The sequence below is a fragment of the Rhinichthys klamathensis genome, unplaced genomic scaffold, assembly GCF_029890125.1.
Source record: "Rhinichthys klamathensis goyatoka isolate OS25496 unplaced genomic scaffold, OSU_Roscu_1.1 h1tg000149l_1, whole genome shotgun sequence".
NCBI classification, from domain to species: Eukaryota; Metazoa; Chordata; class Actinopteri; order Cypriniformes; family Leuciscidae; genus Rhinichthys; species Rhinichthys klamathensis.
The window spans coordinates 1,444,159-1,463,951 of NW_026606684.1; positions in this window are offsets into that span (position 1 = coordinate 1,444,159).

Consider the following 19,793-nt stretch of genomic DNA (forward strand, 5'->3'; position numbering starts at 1 on the left):
TACTAACCTGGTCCCATCACTATGCATCGAACATAAGCTCGGGGAAAAATCAAGAATCGGATCACAGCATAAACGCAGTAAAACAGCGTTACTAAAAGTACAGTTCCAACAGAGTAAACTTAACACACGAAACTAAGCAAAAACAAAACAAGCAAGAGCAAATAACCACAGGAATACAAGAGAGCAAAACAAAGGAGAAACGAAAACGCTCTCCCGCGCTCGCATCATATCCGGGTCTTTATACGCGCCCACTAGTCTCTGATTGGTTCTCGGGGTGTCTGGTGAACTCGATGACTGGCAGGAACACCATCCAATCACTGTACCTGTGAGAAAATAGCGGAAAGAGAGAGAGGAAACAAAAACAACCCTCCCAAAACACTACAGGACGTAACACCCGCACCATTAAAAACAAACATGTATACATGTTTGATTGAACCAAAACAGCAAAGTGGGTACTCTTCCTTATACACGAGACAGAGCATCTGCCACTACGTTATCTGTACCTTTCTTGTACCGGATCTCGAGGTTGTAGCTCTGAAAAATAAGGGACCACCTCATCAGCCTCTGGTTCTGATTACGCATTCGTGAAATAAAGGTTAATGGATTGTGGTCTGTATAAACAGTCACAGGAGAAACAGAAGAACCGACATAAACCTCGAAATGCTGGATTGCCAACAACAAAGCCAAAGCTTCCTTCTCTATCGTTGAATAATTCCGTTGACTTCTATTAAACTTCTTAGAGAAGTAACAAACAGGGTGATCGATTCCATCTTTATCCTCCTGTAGAAGTACGGCACCAGCTCCTAAATCACTTGCGTCCACCTCCAATTTGAACGCCAAGGAGAAATTTGGAGCAGTCAAAACAGGCTCACTACACAGCAACACTTTAATATTGTCAAATGCTGTTTGACATTCCGATGACCAAACATAGAGTTCCGAAGGACTAAGTAAAGAGGTTAATGGTGCAGCAACCGAGGAGAAATTGCGACAAAAACACCGATAATAACCAGCCATTCCTAAATACCTACGCAACTCGCGTCGAGTCTTAGGTACTGGGAAATCGTTTATAGCCGAAATTTTTGCCATCACTGGACGTACCTGCCCATACCCCACCTGTTTACCAAGGTAAGTCACCGTAGCCTTACCGATTTCACATTTAGCGAGATTCAAGGTCAGTGAAGCTTCCTGCAGACGCTTAAATACAGCTTCTAGGAGAGATATATGCTCCTCCCAGCTTTGTGAATATATGATTATGTCATCGAGGTAAGCATTACAATTCGGAACGTCAGCAAGAACCAAATTAACCAGCCTCTGAAAAGTAGCTGCGGCATTTCGTAGACCAAAAGCCATAACTTGATACTGAAGAAAACAGTCTGGTGTTACGAAGGCTGAAATTTCAGACGCTCTGGGAGTCAATGGGACTTGCCAATATCCTTTGAGCAAGTCCAACTTACTCACAAACTTGGCCGAGCCAACACTGTCGACACAGTCCTCCATCCTAGGCATAGGGAAGCAATCAGGTACCGTTACCGCATTAACGCGTCTATAATCTGTACAAAATCGTGCGGTACCATCCGACTTCTGTACTAAAAGACATGGCGAACTCCATGCACTAACACTGGGACTGGCTAAACCCTTCTCCAACAAATACTGAGTTTCTTTCTTCATTGCAGCTCTTTTATTAAAGTTAATTCTGTACGGGTGTTGCTTGATTGGCTGGGCATCCTCTACCTTGATGTCATGCTGTAAAACATTTGTAAGTGTAGGAGTATCCCCCAATATAGAAGATGACTTACTAAACAGTTTAACAATATCCTCCCTCTGCTCAGTGTTAAGATGGACTAAGAAACTCGGCAACTTGGCCAACGTCTCAGAATTAGTCAATCTGGCAGATGATAATGGAGTATCCAACTCCAACAAGCCTTCCAGATTATCTTGTTCTTCAACAAATGAGTTCTCATCACACACAATCCCTACTGCACGGACAAAATCGACCTCCTTTTCCTTTAGTGACTCCCCGCCATCTCTAGTATGATAAGCTTTTAACATATTGATGTGGCATACCCGCTTTTGACGTTTTCTGTCTGGTGTACGCAATACATAATCTGTCTCTCCCCTCTTTTCCAAGATCTCATAAGGCCCCGAAAAACGTGCAGTTAATGCAGACCCTGGAACTGGAAGTAAAACTAGCACTTGATCACCGATTGCAAAAGATCTATTTACAGCGGATTTGTCATACCACATTTTCATCTTTTCCTGAGTCTTAACCAATGTCTCACGAGCCATCATACATGTTTTCTGAAGTTGATCATGAAATTTACTGACATAGTCTAACACATTTGTTTTCTTAGAGTCCTCAATACCTAACATTCTTTCTTTTAGAACCTTCAATGGTCCTCTCACAGTATGGCCAAAGACCAGCTCCGATGGGCTGAACTTAAGGGACTCCTGTACTGTTTCACGGATTGAGAATAAAAGCAAAGGAACACCTTCATCCCACTCAGACCCCGTCTCAATGCAGTATCTCCTAAGCATTGCTTTTAAGGTCTGATGGAACCTTTCCAATGCCCCCTTACTTTCTGGGTGATAAGCACTGGATATGCGATGTGTGATGTTAAGCGAGTTAAAGACTTGAGCACACAATTTAGATAAAAAATTTGTTCCCTGATCAGTTTGAACAATTCTTGGTAAACCAAAGGTGGTAAAAAACTTGGTTAAAGCTTTAACAACTGCTCGGGATGTAATTTTACGGAGTGGAATTGCTTCTGGAAATCTGGTAGCTGTGCACATAATAGTCAATAAAAACTGATTACCAGATTTGGTCTTTGGTAAAGGGCCAACGCAATCCACTATCACATGCTCAAAAGGTTCACCTATGACCGGAATTGGAATTAAAGGAGCTGGTGGAATCACCTGGTTTGGTTTTCCAGCATACTGGCATACATGACAAGTCTTGCAATACCGTACCACATCACGCTTCAAACCATACCAAAAGAAATGCTGTAAAACACGGTTGTACGTTTTAGTCACCCCTAAGTGTCCAGACAGCAAATGATCGTGTGCCAATGACAGTACCTGCTGACGAAAAACAGAAGGAACCACAACCTGATAAACAACATTACACTCATCCTCAACAGTATTATTTTTATGCCACTTCCGCATCAATAGTCCATCTTTCACTAAAAATGAGACATTGTTAAACTCAGGTTTCTCAATCAATTTAAAGCATTTTACAAGTGAAACATCCTTCTTTTGGGCCTCAATTAATTGCTCACGAGTTATCACTAATGTCAATGGGTCACTCACAACAACCTCATTCCCCTTATCACTAACCTGAGAATTGCCTTCATGTCTTTCCTCAGCCTCCTGGTCTACACATATGAAAGAATCAGATAAAGACACTTCACTATCTTTCTTTGATTGGGCACGTGTAATCACGCAAGCAGTAAATGCATTTGGATATTTCTGAGACAATTCATCAGTGCCATGCTCTTCCGACAGAGTGTCAACTACTTCCAACGAAGGTACTACTTTCCCTCCAGCCAAATCATTACCTAGAATGAAGGAAACACCCCTCACTGGTAAAACCGGGCGTACCCCTACCTCCACAAAACCAGACACCAGGTCTGTCTGCAGATGAATACGGTGAACTGGAACTCTCATGACTTCCATACTGAAACTCTGTACCAGTCTGCTAGATCCAACTGATGTCTGATCTGAAAAAGGCAAAACATTAGCACACACAAATGACTGGGCAGCACCCGTGTCCCTTAACACTTGCACTTCTACTTGATCTTCCTCTTTTCCTGATAGTGATACATACCCTTTGAAAAGAAATGGTTCATAAACACAATCAACTACATCCTTAGTCTGCTCAAAATGCGCCCTTGGATCAACAGCATTCACCAACGCAACCTCTTTTGTTTGAACCTGCTGCTTACGCTTCAAGGTAAAACACTCCGCAATGACATGTCCTTTCTTGTGACAGTAAAAACATTCTCGCGTTTCTTTGGGCTTCTCCCCACTCAAGTTGGACTGCTGAATCTTCATAGGTGCCCTCGAATAACTCTTTTCCACACTGGCTGACTGAAAAATATGTCGGTGCGTGAGCACAAATTCGTCCGCCAACACTGCTGCCTGAGATAATGTTGTTACTTTTTGTTCATTCAAGTACAGTACCATCCTCTCCGGTAGACACTGTTTAAAATCTTCGAGTAACACAAGCTCTCTAAGTGATGCAAAATCCTCCACTTTACTAGAAGCACACCATCTATCAAAAAGAATTCCCTTGTCTCGGGCGAATTCAGCATATGTTTGACTGGCATTCTTCTTACGAGCACGAAATTGCTGCCTATAGGCTTCTGGAACTAACTCATAAGCTTTGAGAATAGTTAGCTTAACCACATCGTACTTAAGACTATCTTCTAATGACAGGGTTGAATAAACCTCCAAAGCTTTCCCAGCCAATTTACATTGCAACAGTAATGACCATACCTCTTTTGGCCAAACCAAAGAAGTCGCAATCTTCTCAAAGGCGTTAAAATAGCTATCCACTTCAGATTCACGAAAATTTGGCACCAAAGCAATGTGCTTGCCCACATCAAAAGTGGTTGAACTCGAATTAGCTGAATTGTCACTTACCGATGAGGAGTTACGCTGGACCGAGGACACCGCTGCAGCCTTCGCCGCTTCGATGTCCAACTGTCGAAGCCTAATCTCCTTATCGGCTTCAATTTCGAGCTTGCGCACCCGTAGACTCAGATCCAGCTCTGCCTGGCGAATTTGTGCTCTCTCTTGAGCTTCCATTCGGAGCCGTTCGATCCGCACCTTCACCTGTGCTTCCCCTGTTGATCTGGGAGTGCCTTCCTCTTTACTCAATCTCCCGGCATCCCGCTCCTCGCCAGCAAGATCTGCTCTTTGATCTACTTCAGGTAAGCTTAAAACTCCCAAATTGATTAAGCATTCAATTAATTCAGCTTTAATGGTTTTTTTCAAACATTGTTTGGGAATCGTAATTTGGAAGTGGCTAGCTATTATTAACAATTCGTCTTTTCTGCATCTATCAATCACCTCTAATGAGGGATTATCCACAAAGCTCTGCAAGTTAAACGCCATCAAACCTCATCACCATGTGCCACCAGACTAAATTTGCTCTACTTAACATTCATACCTAATTCCGCCTGTAGCCAACTAAAACACATCTCACTCCTCAACAAAGGGAAAAAACTTTTAGGACGAGCCCCCAATTATGTTACGTCCACATATATACTTGGCATCTAGAGGTTATGGGACGCAACATACAATAAATAAAGAAAATAGAAAGTTGTTTAATAGTAATATGTTTTTACTCTATTGAGGAAATGTGATGTGATAAACTAAGAAACAGGCAGAGACCAAACTGAATTTGTACTTGCTTTTAGTAAGTAAAGTAGTTGGATGCAACAAGACACCCAATAACACAATAAACCGTGAATCAAATATACTTCCAAACAACAAACATCTATTTACAAATTATATACAACATAAAAGATTAACGATTACAAAGTGAGGGACAAGAGCGGTGCTAAAGAAAACAAATAAATAAAACAAACACGTTAACTAAACCCCAGTACAAACACTAAACTCAAGTAAAGAAAACAAGAGAAAGAAAATCTTCAGCGTAGACGCCACTAACTACACTATCTAACAAACATAAATACATAGATTAGCACCCGCTCATAAACTAGTGTGTTAAACAATTTTACTCTACGTGTTGTGAAATGTAAATCACGTGATCACTAACCTGGTCCCATCACTATGCATCGAACATAAGCTCGGGGAAAAATCAAGAATCGGATCACAGCATAAACGCAGTAAAACAGCGTTACTAAAAGTACAGTTCCAACAGAGTAAACTTAACACACGAAACTAAGCAAAAACAAAACAAGCAAGAGCAAATAACCACAGGAATACAAGAGAGCAAAACAAAGGAGAAACGAAAACGCTCTCCCGCGCTCGCATCATATCCGGGTCTTTATACGCGCCCACTAGTCTCTGATTGGTTCTCGGGGTGTCTGGTGAACTCGATGACTGGCAGGAACACCATCCAATCACTGTACCTGTGAGAAAATAGCGGAAAGAGAGAGAGGAAACAAAAACAACCCTCCCAAAACACTACAGGACGTAACACATTAGAATATAGACAGTAAGATAATAAATTGTTATGCAAGTACTTTTACTTTTAATACTTAAAGTACATTTAAAATCAGGTACTTTTTACTTAAGTAGGGTTGTCATTGTGATACTTCTACTTTCACTAAAGTAAATATGTCTCTGGTTATATGTACTTTTACTTAAGTACTGAGATTCAGTACTTCCTCCACCACTGGTTATACGTGTATATGAATGCAATGAGGTTATGTTTGTCTGCTGTTTGACCTCTAAACTGCAAAAAAATTAAAAGCAAAAAGCAAATTTCCTCTAAAAAGCAAATTTCCATTTGGTTTACAAGCAGCCCCAGAGGGAGGGTGGACGGAGAGCGGCATGACTGGTTCAGCGAATGAATGAATTATGAATACAGAGAAGAAAACATTAACAAGATGATGAGGAGGACGAAGAGAGGGAGAAGAGATATATGAGGGGTGAGTGCTGAAAATATGGTATAGTTTTCAAATTAGAATTTTCTATAAGTTAACTTGATTTGTATACACTGCATAGTAAGCAATTTATGGGGGATAGATGTTTTCCTTTTATAGTTTCTGCGATATGTAAATTTCAGTGACAGCAGTGACAGCTGCTGTCAGACTCTAAAATGGAGAGTGACTGGAGTGACGCAAGTAGCTTTGCAACAGAGCGGTCATTTGAAGTCGAGGACTTTTCTCCCCCACCGTCACCTGAAGTGGAGGAGGGTGAATTGTCTGTGGACACAGGGCCATATCAATTCGAGCCTCTGGCTCAAACTGCGGTCTTAACTCCCGCATCGCGATCGGCATCTGATGAGTTTTGTCGAGTTGATGTCAATAGCGCACGCTCTCTGTAGGCATATATTCATATTGATATTTTGCCGCTATGTGAAAAAATCCAGCGAAATGCGCCAGCGCATTTGTCGACCCCAGAGGATTAACTTTAGCCTAACCATAAATTGTGATTAAAATATACATGATCACTCACATCAAGACGCCGCTGCGGTGGTGGAGTAACGTTACATGCAGGAGGAGCAGTGTTTGGCACTGCGTCGCTTTTCAGCGCGAGCTGTGTGGAGAAGCCCATGTCCACCTCGATTGCGTTACCATCCTGACCACTGTACTAAATACAGATAAATCTATGCTAACTTGAAGCTAACCTAACTGATGCAGTACTATGCTACTAACTAACTAAGATAAAATAATCTAAATAACTATATGCTATGCTAAATAGATGCTAAAATACTCTATCCTGATCGTTTTCAATACTCATAATTCCAACTCTTGACTGGCAGCAGTTTTGATGAAACAAGATGGTTACTATACTGCCAAGGGCGTGGTGAGCTCGTACCAAGGGAATTAAAACACTTTATACCCAAATGTCAAAAAAGTTACTTGAATCAATGATCAGCACTAATAAAGCCCCATTCTTACAGATCATTAACTAAAAAAAAGTTGGTTTAGGGCAGGGGTAGGCAAGTTCGGTCCTAGAGAGCCGCTGTCCTGCAGAGTTTAGCTCCAACACTGTAAAAAACCTCTCCTACCTATAGCCTTAGTAATCCTGAAGACATTGATTAGCTTGTTCAGGTGTGTTTGATTAGGGTTGGAACTAAATTCTGCAGGACTTGCCTACCCCTGATTTAGGGTTTAGTTACCCTTTAAAAGAAATCAACCTAATGCCATGAATGTGGAGGGAGATAGTGCTGTGTGAAAGTAGTACCTCCTAGCTTCTGCCCTGTTATTCATTCTTGATTGATCCCACAGTATTGGATGCCACCTTGTATCAGATTATTCCTATGTGAGCAGATGAAGGACTCATTCCATGCACATCGAGTGCTGATAAAGTGCTTAATGGAGATTTACTTTAAGTTAATGTTGAGTTGTCACAAAAAAACTTGTTGCTCAGTAGGAACTAATTTTGGCAAAATAATTTATAGGCTGGTTTTTTAAATAATTTGCAAAAGTGTCTGTTATACTGTATAGATATACAGTACAAATATAATGTAGCCTAGTGGTAGGAGCTTGTCACTATAATCTCATAGTAAATACAGAATAAAATTAAAAATGTAAAGTATGACCAGACCAAGAGTAATTATGCTCAGGATTACAGGCCACCTATAGTGTTTCAGCTGAAATTAAACATTTTATATAATATGTATCTAATCACAATGCCCAACATTCCATTCGTCTCTTTTGAATCGATTTAGAAGTTTGACAGCAGTGAGCCAAGTGTGTGAGTACTGTAACGTCTCATCTTAACACACGCCATTACATTTCCAAAAAGGAAGACCGTGATTGTCTCAATTACCATTAGAGCTCATTTGTGTTAGCCGCTCAAACTGGCTGCCAATGGCTTTGAACACAATGCTCATTATAGCTTCTTTGAAGACTGACATAATTAACGCAGGACTTCCAAGGTATGCTTTTCTTGTGTGTTTTAGGATGGAGTGGTTTGTACAATCTTCATAACGCTTTGACAATGTCCACCATCACTCATCTGAGCACACATGAGGGACACAGATGGTAAGACATTACTTATCTTAACTAAAACACATAAGATGGAGGAAGTTAAAAAGCTTTCTTAAGAAAAATAAAGGAGCTGCTTTGGACTGCATAAACATTAAAATAAAATTGCTCTTTAATTTGATTTGGAGTCATACATGACAGATGAATAAAAAATTTCAGGCCATTTCAGGAAATCTATACTTGCTTAAAGGATAATTCCGGTATTTAACACTTTGAGTCTATTTTCTAGTTTGTTTTGGATGAACTAGAGTGGTGGACTTAGAAATGTTGACGATGGGTCCTGTCTCGACTCTTTGACTATTTTAGAATCGCCTCTGAGCGCTTCAGAGTGGCTGTCTACGGGCATGCTCAAACATGTCCTTAAAACAACCCTTAACGTTCATTTTCAAAACTGTGCAATTCACAGTTTTGCACAGTTTTGTTATAACAATTTAAAATAACAGTTTTTAATTTGAATATATTTTAAAACGTAATTTATACCTGTGATGGCAAACCTCCAGTCTTCAGTGTCACATGATCCTTCAGAAATTTGTTGCTTAAGAAACATTTCGTATTATTGTCAATGTTGAAAACAGTGCTGCTTATTTTTCCACTTTTAATCAATTTAATGCATCCTTGCTGAATAAAAGGTGTTTTTTTGTTTTGTTTTGTTTTTTACTTTTGCAACTCTATTTGGTATAAGAGTTTGTCTGTTATGCTAAAAACAAAGTTGTTTAATCAATTAAAAATCTGTTCAAAGATTGTAGGTCAGCCTCTTGAAAAGCTTTATGATTCAGCTTATTATAACAATTTGCTAAGGCTGACTAATAATATGGTTTCTAACCCTATTCATATCCTGCATAATGAGTTTGAATAACTACCATCAAAGTGGAGGTACAGAGTTCCAAGATTCAGCAAAATGAGGCTGAAACACTCTTTTGTGCATCAGGCTGTCTTAGCGTTGAACAAAACACTTAATCAGAAATCAAGAGTGTTGTGAAGGTGTTGTAGTTGTATAAGTGTTGTATTGCATGTATAATGTGGGAAGTTTAAGTGTATGTAGATGTTTAATGTATGTTGGTTGTTGTAAACATAGACACTGTCATGCAAGAAAAATTTCAGACTTGTCTGACAATAAAGTATAAAGTAATAAAGTATTAAGTATTAACTACTTATATTTGTTTATATGAATGCACAGTATATATTTTTGTGTGCGAGTGTGATTTTTTCTAAAGAAGGAACTGAATGTGTTTAGAGTTATTACAAGACGTAATTTCTGTTATATACTGTAGTTTCAATCTTACCAAGTACACCCTGCAACTCCACATACAATACAAAAAGCAGATATTGTCAACATACAAACTATTTTTCAAACATGGAAAGTAAGCGTGGAAATGTCCTGGTACAGCCCTAACACTACAAACGTCTCAGGTTACGTATGTAACCCTGGTTCCCTGAGAGGGAACGAGACGCTGCGTTTGAGACGCGGTGGGAACGCTCTGCGTGATTACGTCGTGAAGCACATGTAAAATCAGTCCAATGGAAGCCCGAAACGTCATGGGTGACGTCATAGACCAGGAAACTATAAAGCACCCCTGAAATCAGACCGCGCCAGCTTCTGAAAAAAACCTGAAGCAAGTCGATCAGGGCATGCAGGAAGTATGGCAGGCAAACGCAGCGTCTCGTTCCCTCTCAGGGAACCAGGGTTACATACGTAACCTGAGACGTTCCCTTTTAAGGGAACTCGAGCTGCAGCACTAATGGGCCCCCAACATTAACTGGGACCTTAGGAATATAACCCGGTCTAGGGTATAGAAATGCTTTCACCATGCCAGGTGCAAATTCCAGACATGATGGAGCAAACGACAGGGCATGCAAATCTCCAATTCTCTTGATGGATGAAATAGCAAGGAGAAATAAAGCTTAAAAGTGAGGAATTTTTCTGAAACCTCTTCAATAGGCTCGAAGGGAGCCAAAGCCAGACCCTCAAGTATAATGGCTAAATCCCAAGCCGGTGCTCTAGAGTGCAGTGCAGGTCTCAACCTCAATGTACCACGGAGAAAACGAGTAATCAGAGGATCTCTCCCAAAGAAGTACCCCCCAGAGGGGTATGGTAGGCCGATATAGCCGCCACATAAACTTTTAAAGTGGAAGGAGATAATCCAGCAGAGAAACGGTCTTGCAGAAAATCGAGAACTGAACCAACAGGGCAGTTAACAGGATCTAACTGACGCTCACCACACCAGGTGGAGAATAATTTCCATTTCAGTGCATACAGTCTTCTCGTGGAAGGGGCTCTGGAATGGAGAATGGTCTCAACAACCTCAGTCGAGAGACTGGATTCTATGAGCCTGGCCCCCTCAGAAGAACAGACATAATTATATGTTTATTTTCCTTTATCTTTATATCAGAAAAACTTATATATATATATATATATATATATATATATATATATATATATATATATATATATATATATATATATACACATATATATCAAGCTGTGGCCACCAGAGGGAAACAACCGAACTGGCAGCACTGCGACCCTCCTCAGAGAGTCGCCCCTCACATTCATCCATGTCCTTATATACTTTACCCACCAGCGCTGCCTATTAAAAATTTATTAATTATTTAAGATGGCTGGTGGGTAACGTCGGGGTTAATAACGATGACGCCGACTCGGGAGAGAGAAAGCTCGCAAGCGTCTCTTTAACCAGAGGCACTGTCATACTATGATACTTAATACCCAAACTTTACTATAGTTAGACATCTGGGGATTAAACACATAAAATACAAACCGGTTTATTCCACGATCTCGACACCTCAGTGTGGAGATAGGGGAAAAACCGCAGTCCCCGACGAGGAGGCTGAGATACAGAGTTTTCCTGTTTTAAGATACAGTTCATCTTACAAACTCTCCTTTATTTTCAATCTCATAATGCTCAGCTGGTCAGTAAATATTTAACTGGCAAAAGCACTAGATAAAACCTCCCTTTTTTAAAACAAGCTCCTCTTTATTCAGCAGAGTTATGAGCTGACTTATTTATTCAATGAAACTCAAACATCTGCCTTTTTAAGATTTATATTTGTTTTGTTCTCTTTCTTTTTAAACAAAACACTAACGATACCAATTCCTTGGAACTGTAAATCGCAGCACACTAGATCTGGCATGTGAAAGCTGAGAAAGGGCGGAGCCCGTCCCAACCCACGCTGTCAGATCCGTTTGCGAACCCCAAAATGCGAGCCTTCTCCGTGCCTCGGCAACAGAGAGACCCGCGCGGGGAACGCGAACCGAACTGTCCTCCTCGAAGAACGCCCGGCGGGAGCGGAGCGTCCTCATGGACAGCCTCTCGCAATGCTCACAGTCAGCTCCCTCGAGAACTAACTGTTAGCATGCTCCACTCCCAAACAGCAACAAAAAGCTGATGTGTGTCCCCACCCGTGATGTAACGAGGGCAGGGAACAACACAACGTCTATAATCTTGCTTGCTCGCCATAATGATAGATAGTGATATATATTGGGCTTGACAAACAACAATAAATAGACAAGGACAGATTTCACAGAGAGCGCTTGCTGAAGGTTACAGAAGCTGGCGCGGTCTGATTTCAGGGGTGCTTTATAGTTTCCTGGTCTATGACGTCACCCATGACGTTTCGGGCTTTCATTGGACTGATTTTACATGTGCTTCACGACGTAATCACGCAGAGCGTTCCCACCGCGTCTCAAACGCAGCTCGAGTTCCCTTGAAAGGGAACAGGCTGTTGCCTCTCAGACCTTGCTGACTAACTCTGTTAAAAGCCTAAAACCAATAGATGTTTGATTGGCTCCAGCTCTATTCTGTGACCACACTATGCAGGAGCCCCTGTGAGCCTCAGTGGGCCTGAGCTGTGATCTGAGGTCAGGGACCAAGGTCATCTGTGTCTTCTGTGATTTGTATATACTGTTAAACAATATAATTATTTATTCTGGCACTGATTCCGTGTTTAAAGGGCACATAACACACACAGTTTCTGCCAGGGGCGGACTGGGACCAAAAAGTGGCCCTGGACTTTCTGGCCCACAGCAGCCCACCACATCCCAAATCATAACACATTGGCCCATTAATGTGCAGAATATTTTTTAACACCACTTATAGCATAAAAACATAACTCAATACAAAAATAAATGCTATTTAACCATTTATTTAAGTAACACAACATATATTAGGTCATATTTGTAAAACCAAAGGGAAACAAACAGAAGAACATTAAAAAACACAACATATAAAACTATCAGGACAGCATATCAGCTAGTCAGGGGGAGCTAGGTATAGCCATCAGAGCCTGTTGAACTGCTACTCTTCGCGCCAAATGTATAATCTGTTAATTTGAAGCATTTCACAGCATCTACCTCTAATGCTTTTTTTAACCGTCGGCTGAAATTGGTCCTCGCCGGCTTTTTTCGGCCGATTTGACATGCCGGTGAAAGAGGGAACTCTGATTGGCTGTTCAGCTTAGTGAACGAGTCAGTGCACTGCACGAGAATAATAGCAAAACAGAGAGCAAAGAAGTCAAAACGGCATAGATAGAAGGCTGTTCTAATTTACGGATTACCTGAGTGTTCCTTGGCGAATATTTAAATATTAACATGAGCGGAGTGGAATAAAGAAAGTGTTTTGCAGGATTAATACTCAGAACGGTAAGCACGCACTGCTTTGTTTACGGTGTGTATCTGCAGCCGGCAGCATCAGTTTCTCTTTTTGAATGACGAATATAGACGAATATATCTGCAGAAATAGACAGTTATCTAATTTACACGTGTAGCCGGCGCGGTCTGCACTTCGCCGACTACTGCGTTGTGTTCTGGTGCGCTGAAGACAGGACACTGACTTTCCTCAAGGCACTTTATTTGGCTCAACTGTTAAATTTCAAAGAGAGCAAAATTCAGGATTCTATCATCGAGCAGAATCAGCCTCTCTCAATCACGTAGAATGCAGACTCCACATTTAATTACATTCAAAAATCAGAAAAGAAAATACAAAAGAAAATAAACATCACATTATGCTCTGATATATAATGTGTATGTGTCATATTGCGTGTTATCTCTGTTCTCCACTCTGGGCTTTTAGCTCTTACATTAACATTATGCAACATGAAACAAACCATACTTTCAATAGTTAATACATTCAGTAATATGCGCGAAGCAACATGTAGGCCTACATGCCTTACATCGGGCTTTTCAGTGCCATTGAACATTAATCAATACAAGAAAACTTTTTAAATGAACACATTATATTCATAACCTGGTATTGGGAGTACATACCTGTTAAATTTCAAAGAGAGCAAAATTCAGGATTCTATCATCGAGCAGAATCAGCCTAACATAAGAAAAAGGGCAAATGAAACGTGGGCTGTGACACAAGAGGATAGAATGACGATCGCTAACATACAACCACAGAACACGAGGTTAGCTATGCTAGCAATTTCTCAAACTCTCAAAACAGCAAAGTTCTCGACACATCTCGATTAAATGTAACTGCACTCATTATAAATTACACATACTAGTTACCATGTGCATTGAAACTAAAGTTTTAACAGATATATCTCAATTTTACATTGCGCTGACGTGAACACATACCTCTCTCAATCACGTAGAATGCAGACTGAGAAAAGAACGCGAAAATTCAGTATATGACAGTATATGAATTCATCCAATAGAGGGCGCACATACACAACAAATAACTCTCCCAATACCTATAAGCTACCATGACATAACTGAACAATACAGTATTTTGGTGAAATAAACTCACAACCAATAGAAAATAAAAGATAAAAGGTTACAAAAATATTTGTCATTATTTGACCTGTTACACACGCAGGCGCAGAACGCGCATTCTAGCTAACAGTCGGCTGTAGTTCTCTCGGTGTGTTCAAGTAAAGCTTTTTTCCCACGACACAGGCGACGCGGCGATGCGAGGCAGCAACACAATCGGCTTTCATCTGATTCTGCGCTAGTTCATCATCGGATTCGGCGTTGGCTTGGTGTGTTTCCAGGACGTGAAAGAGGGCGTGTTTCAAGATACGCAATCTGGAGTAGACCAAATTTAACAGGGAGGGAGGGCAAAACACTCACATGCATGCACACGAAACACACTCCTTGTTGGCCGCGCCCGCGCGATCGATTCCCTCATCCATTTGCGTAGAAAAGAAATGTAATATTATGATTTCCGTCATTTTTTTTATACTTTTTTATATGTGTACCGGGCCGGCCCACATTAGCCAGCGGCCCACCGGGAAAAGTCCCGGTGCTCCAGATGGCCAGTCCGCCCCTGGTTTCTGCCAATCTCATGTTAATCTTACCTATAGAGTAGTATTGCATCCTTCATATCTCCGAAGAGTCTTTAGTTTTATCAGATTTATGAAAGACGTAAACTGTACCGATTATTTCCGAAAACAGCTGAGCTCCTGGAGGTGTGCCTTGGGCGGAGCTAAAGAGTCACGCAAAATACATTGTCGCATTATCCATGGATAACTTTTGATTCACTATACGTTCATGTCCCAATCAAGCAGCAATCAGCCGATCACCTGCGAAAACACAAACACAACACACACGCAACGGATAACGACCGACAGGGGTGTCACAACCGGGATATTTTATATAACTCCATCTTTCAGTTTCAAACGATCTGCTAATCCAGCGTCGAACTGGGCCTTGTTTATAAAACATTTGTCACCGAAATGTCGTGAAGAAACAAACACCCTTGCACTACTACTACGTTGCTGCCCCGGAAAAACTAACTGCATCCACTGTTCCCCTAACGTTGGGTTCTTCGGGAAGCTGAACAAGGTTATCTTTCGCTCACAACCAAAAAACACTTAATTGGTGACATTGTTGATTTTGTGGTTTAAAAACAAAATGACATCGCTGCCAACGGCCTCCATAACCCGAACGAAGCACTTTGATGGGCGTGCTCTTGCTCTGGTTGATGTGCGCACGCTCTTCCAGTAGAAGTGCTCATACAAGGAATTCCGCCCTTTATGATATCATACAGGGCATACTCGAAAAAATACTTTCCAAAACTTATACAAATTCTGAAGGAGTGTATTTGGCACAGAAATACTCCGTCCTACGTCCTGTACGAACTAATTTTTTTTTTTTTTACTTTGGCCATGTTTAGCATGAGAATCCAACTCTTTAACAGGGTACATAAGTCAGAATGCATGAAATAGCATTAGACATCCCCTTTAACAGCAGAGCCACATCAGATGTGTTTTATTTGGATTCTGTAGAGTCAGTCGAATATTTGCCTGTTTTCAGAAAGAAGCTCCCCAGTGGCATAGGTAACTGCGCTCAAATGAGGTGTTTACAGCAACGCCAGGAAACTTTCCAAGGTTAGAGCTTGTGCAGGTGGGCAGAACTGCACAAGGCCCGAGCAGAAAATCTCCTCAGGGACTACATCGAACAAATAGGTATATAAATCCCTGATGAAGCTCAATTTCAATTACAGGTGTCTCGCTTGTAAATCTTGTGTGTTTGTGGAGTACACGCATTAGGAATGGAGTAATTAGACAGCCAGCTGCCAAACTAGCTCAGAGAGGAGCCAGCTCACTCCCTGCAGATGGGATGGTGAAGAAAAAAACAAGCCATATCCTGGGATCAATTTCAGAGGGACAAACCATAATGGCTAAATGTGTTATTAACTTTTGCACCTTAGTGTTTGTATATAGTCTAGCCAAGTAAGTTCAATTTGCACCCATGTGTTTGTTTTGCTAAATGTAGCCTATATGCTCGTTGTAGCTGAAATTAAATGCTCAAGATTTTCTTTCTTTCAAGCATAAATATCTGTTCAAGGTGTTGTAAATAGTCATACACTGATCCTGGAAGGAGAACAAAAAAGTATTTGTATTCAACTTTTACACATACATTTTTGTACATTTGTATATACTGAAACATAATATGGACATATTGGCAGCATCCGAAACGTATTGTCAAATTAAAAAAATTAAAATGTTAAAAGAACATTTTAGTTACAACATACTATTACTGTACATGTAAATCTTTTAAGGTTAAATTTGTTTACTTTATGGTGCATTTGTCTTTTTTAGCCACAGCAAAATAAATAAATAAATAAATAAACAATTAAGTAAAGATTTAAATGATGGGTCTTGAACAGAGTTGATTTTACAACACCAGAAATCATGCAGAGCAAAGTGAAACTGTTACAATCTCAAATTAGATAACTGTGATGCTACTGAACAAATTTAATCAATCACATAAATAAAATACAATTAAATTAAACTATAAATCTAGATTCTATTAACTTGAAAAGATTTTTACATCTGTTGCAACTGTACCATCTGGTTGCATCTTACACTATTGGGAGGTAGCCATTTATCACTATTCTGAAGAAACCGATTTAAAAAATAATCAAGCAGCATATAAAGCTAACGGTGTTACATGTGTGTCCTGAGTACCCCCCCCCCCGTCACTGTGTATTTGGTTTATTCCTGTGTCTCAGTTGTCCCGCTCCTCGTTAGTTCTCAGTTCCTTCACCTGTGTCTAGTTAATTTGCCCCAGCTGTGTCTTGTTCCCCTATCTGTATGTAAACCCTGTGTTCTCCCTCACTCCTGGTCGGTTCTCGTTTATGTAAAGTGTGTGTTGTGTTATCCTGCCTGTATACCCGTTCAGTAAGTCATTGAAAGTAAAAGTACTTTGTATTGGAACCTTTGTGCCTCACCTTCTTCTTCTGCCAACACCATCCGTAACAGAAGAACCGACCACCCTAAAATGGACGATAGGGTAAGAATGGTCGTCCTGGCCGAGGAGAGCCAAAATCTCCCAGCCTATACCCATGGACGTTCGTTTGAGGGAACCCGTCTGGCCAGATTTCGTGGGATCCGTGGAGGCCGCAGTAGTGGCGGTGGTCGAGAGGAGTCCCGACACCACTCTCCACTCTGGCTCCTCTTCGATCCAGGGCTGGTTACGCTCAGCTCAAAGCCCTCTTCACAGCTGGTTCCGCCCAGCTCAAAGCCCATTTCACCACTGGTTCCGCCCAGCTCGAAGCCCTCTTCACCGCTGGTTCCGCCCAGCTCGAAGCCCTCTTCACCGCTGGTTCCGCCCAGCTCGAAGCCCTCTTCACCGCTGGTTCCGCCCAGCTCAAAGCCCTCTTCACCGCTGGCCCTGCCCAGCTCAAAGCCTTCTTCACCGCTGGTCCTGCCCAGCTCAAAGCCTTCTTCACCGCTGGTCCCGTCTAGCCCAGATACCCCTTCACCACTGGTCCCATCCAGCACAGAGCCCGTCGCCTGCCCGCCAGAGCCTGAGCCCGTCGCCTGCCCGTTAGAGACTGAGCACACCGTACGTGAGTACATCCAAGAGGACACTGCGCTGATTGTAATGTCTGCGGCGATCCTGTATGTGTGGGCTACACGAACATCAGCTACAGCCCATGAACTCAGCCCCGAGTTTCCCAAACCACTGGTTCCGTCCAGCCCAGCCGAGCCCTCACCGCTGGTTTCGTCCAGCCCAGCCGAGCCCTCACCGCTGGTTCCGTCCAGCCCAGCCGAGCCCGCGCCGCTGGTTCCGTCCAGCCCAGCCGAGCCCTCACCGCTGGTTCCGTCCAGCCCAGCCGAGCCCGCACCGCTGGTTCCGTCCAGCCCAGCCGAGCCCGCACCGCTGGTTCCGTCCAGCCCAGCCGAGCCTGCACTGCTGGTTCTGTCCAGCCCAGCTGGGCCTGCACCGCTGGTTCCGTCCAGCCACGTCCAGCCAGAGCTTCACGTCAGCCACGTCCAGCCAGAGCTTCACGTCAGCCACGTCCAGCCAGAGCTTCACGTCACGCCTGCTGAGCCAGAGCTTCACGTCACGCCTGCCGAGCCAGAGCTTCAAGTCAGCCCTACAGAGCCTTCTCCGCTGGTCCCATCCAGTCCTTCCAAGCCTGTCCTGGAGCACGTCCCTGAGCCTGGCAATCCCCCCAAGAAAATTTGGCTAACTGAAGGATATAGGCCTCCAGGGCGCCCGCCCCCCCACCCCTATTGAAGTTATACGGCGCGAGGACGCGCCTTTTTGGAGGGGGCGTTATGTTACATGTGTGTCCTGAGTTTCCCCCCGTCACTGTGTATTTGGTTTATTCCTGTGTCTCAGTTTTCCTGCTCCTCGTTAGTTCTCAGTTCCTTCACCTGTGTCTAGTTAATTTGCCCCAGCTGTGTCTTGTTCCTCTATCTGTTCTCTGTGTATGTAAACCCTGTGTTCTCCCTCACTCCTGGTCGGTTCTCGTTTATGTAAAGTGTGTGTTGTGTTCTCTTACGAGAGGTTCTCTCGTATTGCGTAAGTTTAGCTTACGCTACGGGAAAGATTCATCTTCTCGAGATATTGAAGCCAAAAAATTATCCTTAATTTTGTATTCATTGTCAATGCAGTGCAGCAGCTAGCAGACCTAGAGCAGGCCAACTCGCGTGCTTATTGGCTGCCCTGCATGCATCTGCTGCAGCCTACCAGTGAGCCCCGCGTGACGTCACGCCCAATGAAGGGCGCTCGCGCCTTCATAGCGTCACAGCCCGCCAGAATGGGCGTGGCTTAGCGTATATAAGAAGGGGCTGTAGGCTGAATTCCCTGATTTTTCGACTCTTCAGCGAGCTCTCCGCATCGCTGGATCAGAGAGAGGCCACCGCCGCCGTCGAACAGCGAACAGCCAGCTTAGGACAGCGCTGAGGAAGCCGGCCGTCTTCGCCACCTTCAGCCATCCGTGCGAGCTACGCTATCCGGCGACGTATCCTTTTACATTGCATTTTCTAAAAGAGCTATTTCTAAAAGAGCGCGAGCGTCTTTTTAAAGATGCCTCGCACTTCCTGCGGCTCGTGCAGAGCCCCGCTCAGCGTTGGAGACCGCCACGTGATTTGCGCTCTCTTCCTGGGCCTGGAACATGCAGAGCTCGCCCTCGCGTCCGGGGGCTGCGAGTTCTGCGAAGCGCTTCCGCTGTCGACCCTACGGGCTCGACTCGAAGTCTTCAACCCGGATGCAGCCGCTCCGCCCTCCGGGGGACCGCGCAGGAAGAAGCGCCGTTCCCTGAGGCAGCCGGAGCCCGTGGCCACAGCGCTCGCCGGAGGATCTCTCTCGAGCCTCGCTTTCGCCCTCCCCGCCTCCCCTCCCCGAAG